At 42.3% G+C, this 8,397-nt stretch overlaps 1 pseudogene; it reads left to right on the top strand.

Annotated features, from left to right (window-relative positions):
• Nucleotides 1-279: 279 nt before the first annotated feature.
• LOC120111169 lies at nucleotides 280-3,793 on the top strand (annotated as a pseudogene).
• Nucleotides 3,794-8,397: the final 4,604 nt, after the last annotated feature.

Raw genomic sequence — 8,397 nt, 5'->3', positions numbered from 1 at the left:
GCCAAAACCAGTGGCCCCTTCTCTCCTAAACAATGGCGGCGCAACCGCCGCAGCCGGCCGTAGGCACGGCCACAGGCCGCGGGGGCAGCCGCAGGGCGGGGCTGGAGGCGGGGTCGGTCGGGGTTCGGCCGCAGGGTGCGGCCGCAGCCACGGCGCAGGCCATAGGGCCGTCGGCCGCAGGCGTTGCTGCGGCACCGTTAGCAGCGGCCGGGGCCGCTTAGCGGCGGGCTGCAGGCCACGGCGGCCGAGTCCTCCTTTCCCCTTCCACCTGCTTCAGCCATGGTGGCCACGGCGGTTTGCAGCCGCGGCCGGCTCGCCAGGGCGGGTCGCAGCGGCAGTCGGGGAGGCGGCGGCCATGGCGGCCGTGGGCGGCGGCGGCCATGGTTGCCTCCTCTCCCTTCTTCTGTTCTTAAACAGGGGTGGAAGGAGGTGTGGAAAGGGTGAAGGGTTTTAGTCCCATATTGCCCAGACAAAGATATTTCATTTGCTCTAAGTAATATGGGCAAAAAACTTTCATCCCGAAAGAGGCTTTTAGTCCCACATCGGGAAGCCCAAAAATCTTTTCGATGTTTAATAACATCGGGTTCTCCACGCAGATTAAATTAACAGATCAAATAGGTATGATTTACTTTAGACCTCGATCCGCTCTCATACCCATTGATGGAATGATTAATGTTAATGAATCTGATACCATTGATGGAATGATTAATGTAATGAATCATAAACCCATATTTTGACCTCGCTAAATCCATCTTGATTGAACTTGAGATGCGTGTAATCTGATCTGGCAGCCGCGATCAACGAGATTTGCTTTGATTTGGACAGAGATTAGCTGGAGAGAGAGCTCCTAATGCGTGTTTTAGAGAAAGGGTCTAACTGGCTATTTATAGCCCTCTCCAGGGATCAAACGCCGTGGTTAGTTACACCCGTGAAGAGTCACCCCCCATTAAGGCAACCTTTCACTGTCGTGCAATTACACTCAATACCCTCCTGATTATCAGGATTTACAAGTGACACTTTTCAAGATGTGAGTTCTAATTAAACGGGATCAGCGTTTAATTAAACGGGATCCAACATTACAAAGATACCATCAGAAATGAGATTTAGATAAAATAAATTATTATTCGCATTTTATTTCCAAAACTATCAATACTCATGATTGTTAGATAATAAAATTTTGTTCGTGAAACCAATACTATTACTTGCATGGACAAATTTGACAGAACCAAAGTACTCCTAATGATCTTTTTAATATAGTATAGATTGAAATTCGAGTGACTTCATCATTTTTGTTGCACTCTCTTTTCTTCAGTTCTTTGCTTTGAATGGCTTTCCCCTGTCCACCTCATCGAAATCCTTCAGATCATTACCTTAGGACAATCAACAAAGACTTTGAGAAGGTATGCAGCATCACTTCAACAGCTTTTTACTTGCTAATCATCCATAGTTGAAGCCCTAGTAAAATTTCGACGATGTTTCTATGATTCCTTCCAACAGGATATCGAAGAAGGCCCTGAAGTCCAGCAAATAACCACTGCTGAAGTAATTGAGACCCTTGTGAAATCTTATAAGTCCTCCACTATTTCACAACAAGTAGCTCAACAAATTGCAGAGATACGTGGAAGGGTAATCATGATCTTGGATTAGTACTTGTCCGTTCGTTCGTGATGTTATTCAAAGAACATCACTTAGCGCAATCCCTTATATATAGTTTTATCTCATGTTCTAATTTTACTTGTATTACTTTTCTGGAAGGGAGGAGCTCTGGTGAAGAAAGGAAGTCAAGCTAGCTTCTTAACTCAGTCCCTGGTCCTCACTAGAAGGTCCTTTATGAACATGTATAGAGATTTGGGCTACTACTGGTTGCGATTTGCCATTTATATTGCGCTCTGCCTCTGTGGAGGCACCATATACCATGATGTCGGCCATACTTATGGTTCAATTCAGGTGTGTTGGTGTATTCCCTTATGAACTCAAAGGCCATTTTAATGCTTTTTTATACGTATCATCATGTAATGCTGGTTTTGAAATTTTCAGGCCAGAGGTTCTATGCTCATGTTCATAGCTGCATTCCTGACTTTCATGGCAATAGGGGATTTCCATCTTTTGTGGAGGACATGAAGGTTAGTCATTTTCTCTCGAGATATAGTTATGCATCTGAATTGTTAACGATCCATAGGTACTTGCAAACTAAAAGACTCTATAGGCATGTTTCTTACAGAATTGGGCTTAAATTTTTACAAGATTTGTGGACTGGACCATTCATTTAAGCATGGCCCGTATCAACCAAATCCCATCTAGCCCATATCCAATGGGAAGAAGAAAAAAATCTCTATAAGTTTTTGTTTTTCCTTCATGTAAGCTAAAGGCTAGGATTTGGACTAGATTTTGATAGGCTCTCAAAAAATTCAAGCTAGATAGGCCAACAGCTCTGATTCCAACAAGATTTTCAGTCCAATCTTGTACGATATCAAAACTGGCCCTATAAGTTTCGCCAAGCACATATTGCATGTCAAAAGTTTCTGATCAATTATCTTCTTTTATGGACACTTGCAACACATGCTTTCGTTAATAGTCATATAGCATCATGATAAAAGAACTAGATTAGCCATAAATACCAATCATTGGTGCAGATTACCTTATGGTCTGATTCTTTATTATTACAGTATCATTTGGGTCCAAGCGCATGCCTAACAAGAAACAAGAGTTTTTTTTTGTTAACTTTACTGATACCAATCATTGGTGCAGATTGCCTTACGGCCTGATTCTTTATTATTACAGTATCATTTGGGTCCAAGCGCATGCCTAACAAGAGACGAGTTTTTTTTTTGTCAACTTAGTGCTAAACTTTTGTTCTTTTTATCTAATTGGAGCAATATCATTTAGGTCCAGGTGCATGCCTAACAAGAGACAAGAGTTTTTTTCTTAATTTTGGTACTAAACTTTTCTTTCTTTTGTTTTTGTAATCTTAGCAACAATTATAGATTATTACTGCTGCTTTTACTATTATTTACTTTCGCATTATCATAACATCACATGGATCTTTAGGTCCTTTCAAGCGAAAAAATATAATCTTTTTGATCACTTTGATGCTGCATGAAAACTCTCTTTTTATTAAAAGGTCAGCTATAAATACAAATCCACCAGTGTTAAGTTTATTAAGATTTGTTTCACTGTTAATGGCCATTTCATTCTCTAGGTCTTTGGACGAGAAAGACTGAATGGGCATTATGGCGTCACCGCATTCGTGATCGCCAACACTCTTTCTGCCATTCCGTACCTGGCTCTCATCTCCGTTGCACCAGGGGCCATGGCCTACTACCTTGTTGGCCTTCAGAGGAGAATAGATCACTTTGCCTACTTCGCTCTGGTGCTCTTCATGTGCATGATGCTGGTGGAGGGCTTGATGATGATCGTTGCAAGCATCGTCCCGGACTTCCTGATGGGCATCATAACCGGGGCTGGAATCCAGGGAGTGATGATACTGAACGGTGGCTTCTTCCGGTTGCCCGACGACCTCCCCAAGCCTGTGTGGAGGTATCAATGTACTACATCGCCTTCCATAAGTATGCCAACCAAGGCTTCTACAAGAACGAGTTCTTGGGTCTGACTTTCCCCAACAACCAAGCAGGGGGGCCTCCCACCATTACTGCGAAGAGATTCTGAGGGGCTTCTGGCAAGTTGAAATGGGCTACTCAAGTGGATTGATCTTGCTGTGTTATTCGGTATGGTTATTCTATATAGGGTCTTGTTCTTGGTAATTGTAAAGATAACAGAGAGGTTAAGCCCATGATGAAAGCCCTACTTGTTATGGAGCAGCTGTCGTCTGGGTACTCAGAGTGAGTACCATGCACTAAAATGGTCTAGTTGTGGTCTTCTGTAGTATACTTGATTTAACCTCCTTCATACCTCATGAGAGGGAAAGTATATTTCAGTCGATGGATAGGTATATTTCTTTTCATAGGGAAATCCCACATCAAAAATATTTGCTCTGTAGTAAATTAAGGCTTTTCTTATGAATGTACTCATAGACAAGACGGGCATGCAGTTTTTATGTATGGTTTCATATGCAAGAATGCCGCTTGCTCCATGTAAGGATAACTCACAGGCAATATCAGGGAAGCAATAACTCAAATCTGAAAATTTGTAACTCTTGACTGCACTGAAACAATCAGAACCAAATGCATGATCTGTAAATCCCATTGTTCTTCATCAGCAAGTATGATCTTTATTATCTAACGAAAATTCAGGACAAATTTGAAAGAATTGAAGTAGAAGAAATAAAATATACGGTCAAGCATTCTCATCTCTGACTTAGAGAATGCACCATTAACTAGAGGTGTCCCATTGACTGATGCTCTAACAATTGTTCTCTTTTCTTCTCTCTCTCTCTCTCTTCTCTCTCTCTCTCTCTCTCTCTCTCTCTGGTAGAGACTGGGTTAGATAGCATTGATGTACCAGTGCTGACAAGATTAAGCAACGCTTTGGGTCCATGTTTTGATTTGATTCTTTAGCTGATAACCTGTGTCTCTGTTTCTTTTTTTTTCTTTTTTTTTTTTTTTCGTCGTCGTCGTCTAGACTCCTTGTAGTCTTGAAAAATTCTGGAGGTTGATCCCTAGTGATCTGAGCTTGAATTGAAACTACAAAAGGCAGGTCCCCTGCCTGGAACTGACCTCTAAGGTGCCATAGCAAGCTCCTCTGATCGACTCAAAACTGGTCATCAGTTTCAACAATCTACACATAAGAAAACCATGGGACGCTGACTAGTATTTTACCTCTGAATTAGTTAAAATGATGAAATTTTGACCCAAGCTGACATGTATATCAATCTAATGGTATAAGTTTTCAGGTGAACTTGGATTTTGATGGCTATATTACACAATTTTGAGTCATCAAACTTGGACTCAAAACGTATATACCAACACTTTTCCCTTGCATATTTATCTTATATAGGACCAGATGTCAAATGTCTCCTCCTCAAGCCCCAGGTGCGAATCCGTTCAAGTCCCGCTCAAGTATAATTCACTGCTCTCCAAATAAACATTGCAAAAAATAAGTTGAGAAGAACCAAAAAATATCTTTTAGCTAAGGACATCACTTGGTGAGGGAGTCTACGGTTATGTTTGGAATTGGGATAAAGAGCGTTTATCCCCACTTTATCCCCTATAAGTTGCCAAACATCAGATTCTTGTGTCAGAATAAGCTATACCCAATAATTTGTTCAACACCCCGATATCCCAATTAAACAGGATTTATACCTTAGAGACTAAAATACAATAACATAATATAATATAATATTATGTAGACAATGCAGTATAGTATAGTATAATATTGTTAGTATAATATTGTTATAATATTAAGAGATCAGCTACACTACACTCGAGTCAGGGCCGGCTCGGGCCTTAGGCGACTGAGGCGGTCGCCTAAGGCCCCCGACCCATGGAAGGCCCCCGACCCATGGAACCACAGCATAGTTTTTTTTTTTTTTTTTTTTAAGCCGGATGGAAGTCTGGAACTCCTTGACACCCACCCATGACCCAGCGGACCGTAGCCTCCTGCGGCTCTGCCTTTCCCTTTCCCATCCGTCTCCGGTCTCCGATGGGCGATGGCTAGAGTGACACTGTGACAGTCGTAGCTGGGCGCTGGGCAGTGGGCGAGGCGACGGCTACCAGAGCACCAGTACCGGGCTGCAATGGGTTACGGGTATTTCCTCCCTCCTTCGGACCTTCTCTCCCCCCTTCTCAGTTCTCCCAAATCCCAATCCCCCGTTCTCCAGTTTTCGGCAGACTCGCACGCTCGCAGTCGCAGCACCGCTCCATCTGTCCTCGTCGACTCCGACGACTCGTCGTCCTCAGGCTCCGACCTCCGGCCTCCGGCCTCCGGGCCTCCGGCTCCTCGCCTCCTCGGCTAGTCGGCTCCCGCTCTAAAGTCCACCGTCCTCGGTGGCTCGGTCCTCCTCCTCCGGCTCCAAGAAGCCTTCTTGAAGAAGGCAGAAACCCGCCGGCCGATCTCCTCTCCAGACTCCAGCTCTTGGACCGCTGGCTGGATCTCCTCTCCTGGCCGACGCCCCGATGTCGCCGTCCTCGGCTCCTCACTCCTCATTCCTCCAACCTTCGGGCTTCAGCCGACGGAAGACCCGGCGAGTGGCTAGCCGCCGCCGGATCTCCTCTGAGAGGAGTCCTCTCCAGACTCCAGCTCTCCTCGCCGTCCTCGGATCCTCCGATCTCCGGGCTCCGCCGCTCCGGGCCTCCTCCGCTCCTCGGCACTCGGCAGTCGGCAGCTCGGCTCACTCCAAGCCCACCGTCCACTGTGAGTCTGTGTCTCTGTGACACACTGACACTGCGTCACTGCCCACTGCCCAGCCCACCGTCCCTCTGTCAGTCGTTGGACCGTGAGCATCCAATTTCCCACTGAAATTACTGAATCACTGTCACTGATTCCCAATTCCGGTGAGAATCTAATCCACCGCCTCCTCTGTTAGCTCCTAAGCTAGTTTACTTTACTAATTAATCTTTTGATCCAATTAATTTTTATTTAGTCAAGTTAAAATTGATTTTTTTTTGGATCCAAATGTAGGTTGGTTGTGGCTTCGGCGGTTCGGCCTCTTCTCGACACAATTAAGTTCGGCACTACTTGTCGGACCCGAGTTTGTTTTTCTTGACACAATCAAGTTTTTATATTTTGATTTATTTGTGGTGTTTTTTTAATTGCTTAGTTTGGATAATATTATTTATAGATTAAAATGTCTAATAGAAAATATGACTGTGGGTATGAAAAACTAAAAAAAAAAGGAAAATCGATAAACTCATTCAATCTCAAAAAGGAGCTCTAGATAGATTTGTTGTTACAAACAAACAAAACACCACATCAAATTCAACTCAGGAATTAGCAACAGAACAGGCATCCGAAATGGAGCTAAAAAATGAGATTACTAGTGAAACGATATCTAATGAAGAGCACATGAAGAATCAGATGGAGGATAAGATAAACAAGGAAAAAGATTGTGAAACTAGTTCTATTTCTGCAAATTTTTATGATCCTGGTCAATGGAAAAATATTGATGCAAATTTAGAGATCTAATGGTGGAAAGAGGTCCAATTAGAGATTATGATTTTCATTTTCCTAAGGATGAAAATAATAGACACTTCTCTACGATATATTACATTCGTAAGTTACCTAATGGTGAAAAATATGATAGAAGATGGTTAGTGTATTCGAAAGATTTGGATAGAGTATATTGTTTTTGTTGTAAATTATTTAATTCAAAGCCTAGCATGAGTCAATTAGTCAATGAAGGAAGTAGAGATTGGAAAAATCTAGGTATCAAGCTTAAAAGTCATGAAATAACTAATGAACATATCATTAGCATGAAATAGGTGGATTGATTTAGAAGTGAGATTGCTAAAAATAATACAATTGATAAAAGTCTTCAAGAACAAATAATCAAGAGAAGGATCATTGGAAAAAAGTTCTATTGAGAATTATTGCTGTCGTAAAAAATCTTGCAAAAAATAATTTAGCATTTCGAGGAAAGAATGAAAAGATCTATCAAAGTAATAACAGAAATTTTCTAAGTTTTATTGAAACTGTTGCCCAGATAGACAATCCAAGAGGGAGGGTGAATTGGGTTTTAAAATAACTATTACAATTATTTGATTTATGAAATACTAATTAACACCTTTTGCAAGTTGATTAATTAGATGCTATGTGCTGTGAATGAAATGAGATAAAGAACAACAAAGCAATCACAAACACAAGGAATATATAGTGGTTCGGAGCTAACCCTTGCTCCTACGTCCACTCCCCAAGCCTCACTTGGGAATTCACTATAACCCCTCGGATTACAGCCGGTGTTTTACAAGCTCACAACCCAACTTGTTGTTTTATGAGGTCACAACGAACTCGGTCGGTTTTTTCCAGGCTCACCGACTAGAACCACCCGATTGTTTTTCCGGGATCACAATCGAACCCTTACACCGTTGGTTTCAACCTAGGCTCACCAACAAACCTTTACACCCTTGATTCAATCCCCTGATTGAATCAAGTAAGGAACAAACGGTTTGAATAAAAACAAACAGAAAAATAGAGCTTCTAAAAAGCAGATATACAGCGATATAAATAAGAGAAAAGTTAAGAGCCCTCAAACAAGTTTATGATGATGTAGAGGAGGGCTTGTTGAACTCTGGGTCTCCTCTTGAATGTCTTGAAGACTTGAAGGCTGAAGGAGACTTCTTTAATGCTGGGAAGAGTTGGTTGAATGGAGTTAATGGCCCTCTTCCTTCTTTATGATTTAGATCCCTTTGACAGATGAAGTTTTTGTATTTTCTTTGAAAGGAATGTCACTTCACTACTTTGCTACAGTCCTCTGTGGCTATTTAAGCCATTCCCCATGTAAAC

The sequence above is a fragment of the Phoenix dactylifera genome, chromosome 6, assembly GCF_009389715.1.
Source record: "Phoenix dactylifera cultivar Barhee BC4 chromosome 6, palm_55x_up_171113_PBpolish2nd_filt_p, whole genome shotgun sequence".
Classification (NCBI taxonomy): domain Eukaryota; kingdom Viridiplantae; phylum Streptophyta; class Magnoliopsida; order Arecales; family Arecaceae; genus Phoenix; species Phoenix dactylifera.
This window is presented reverse-complemented; position numbering and strand designations above follow the sequence as displayed.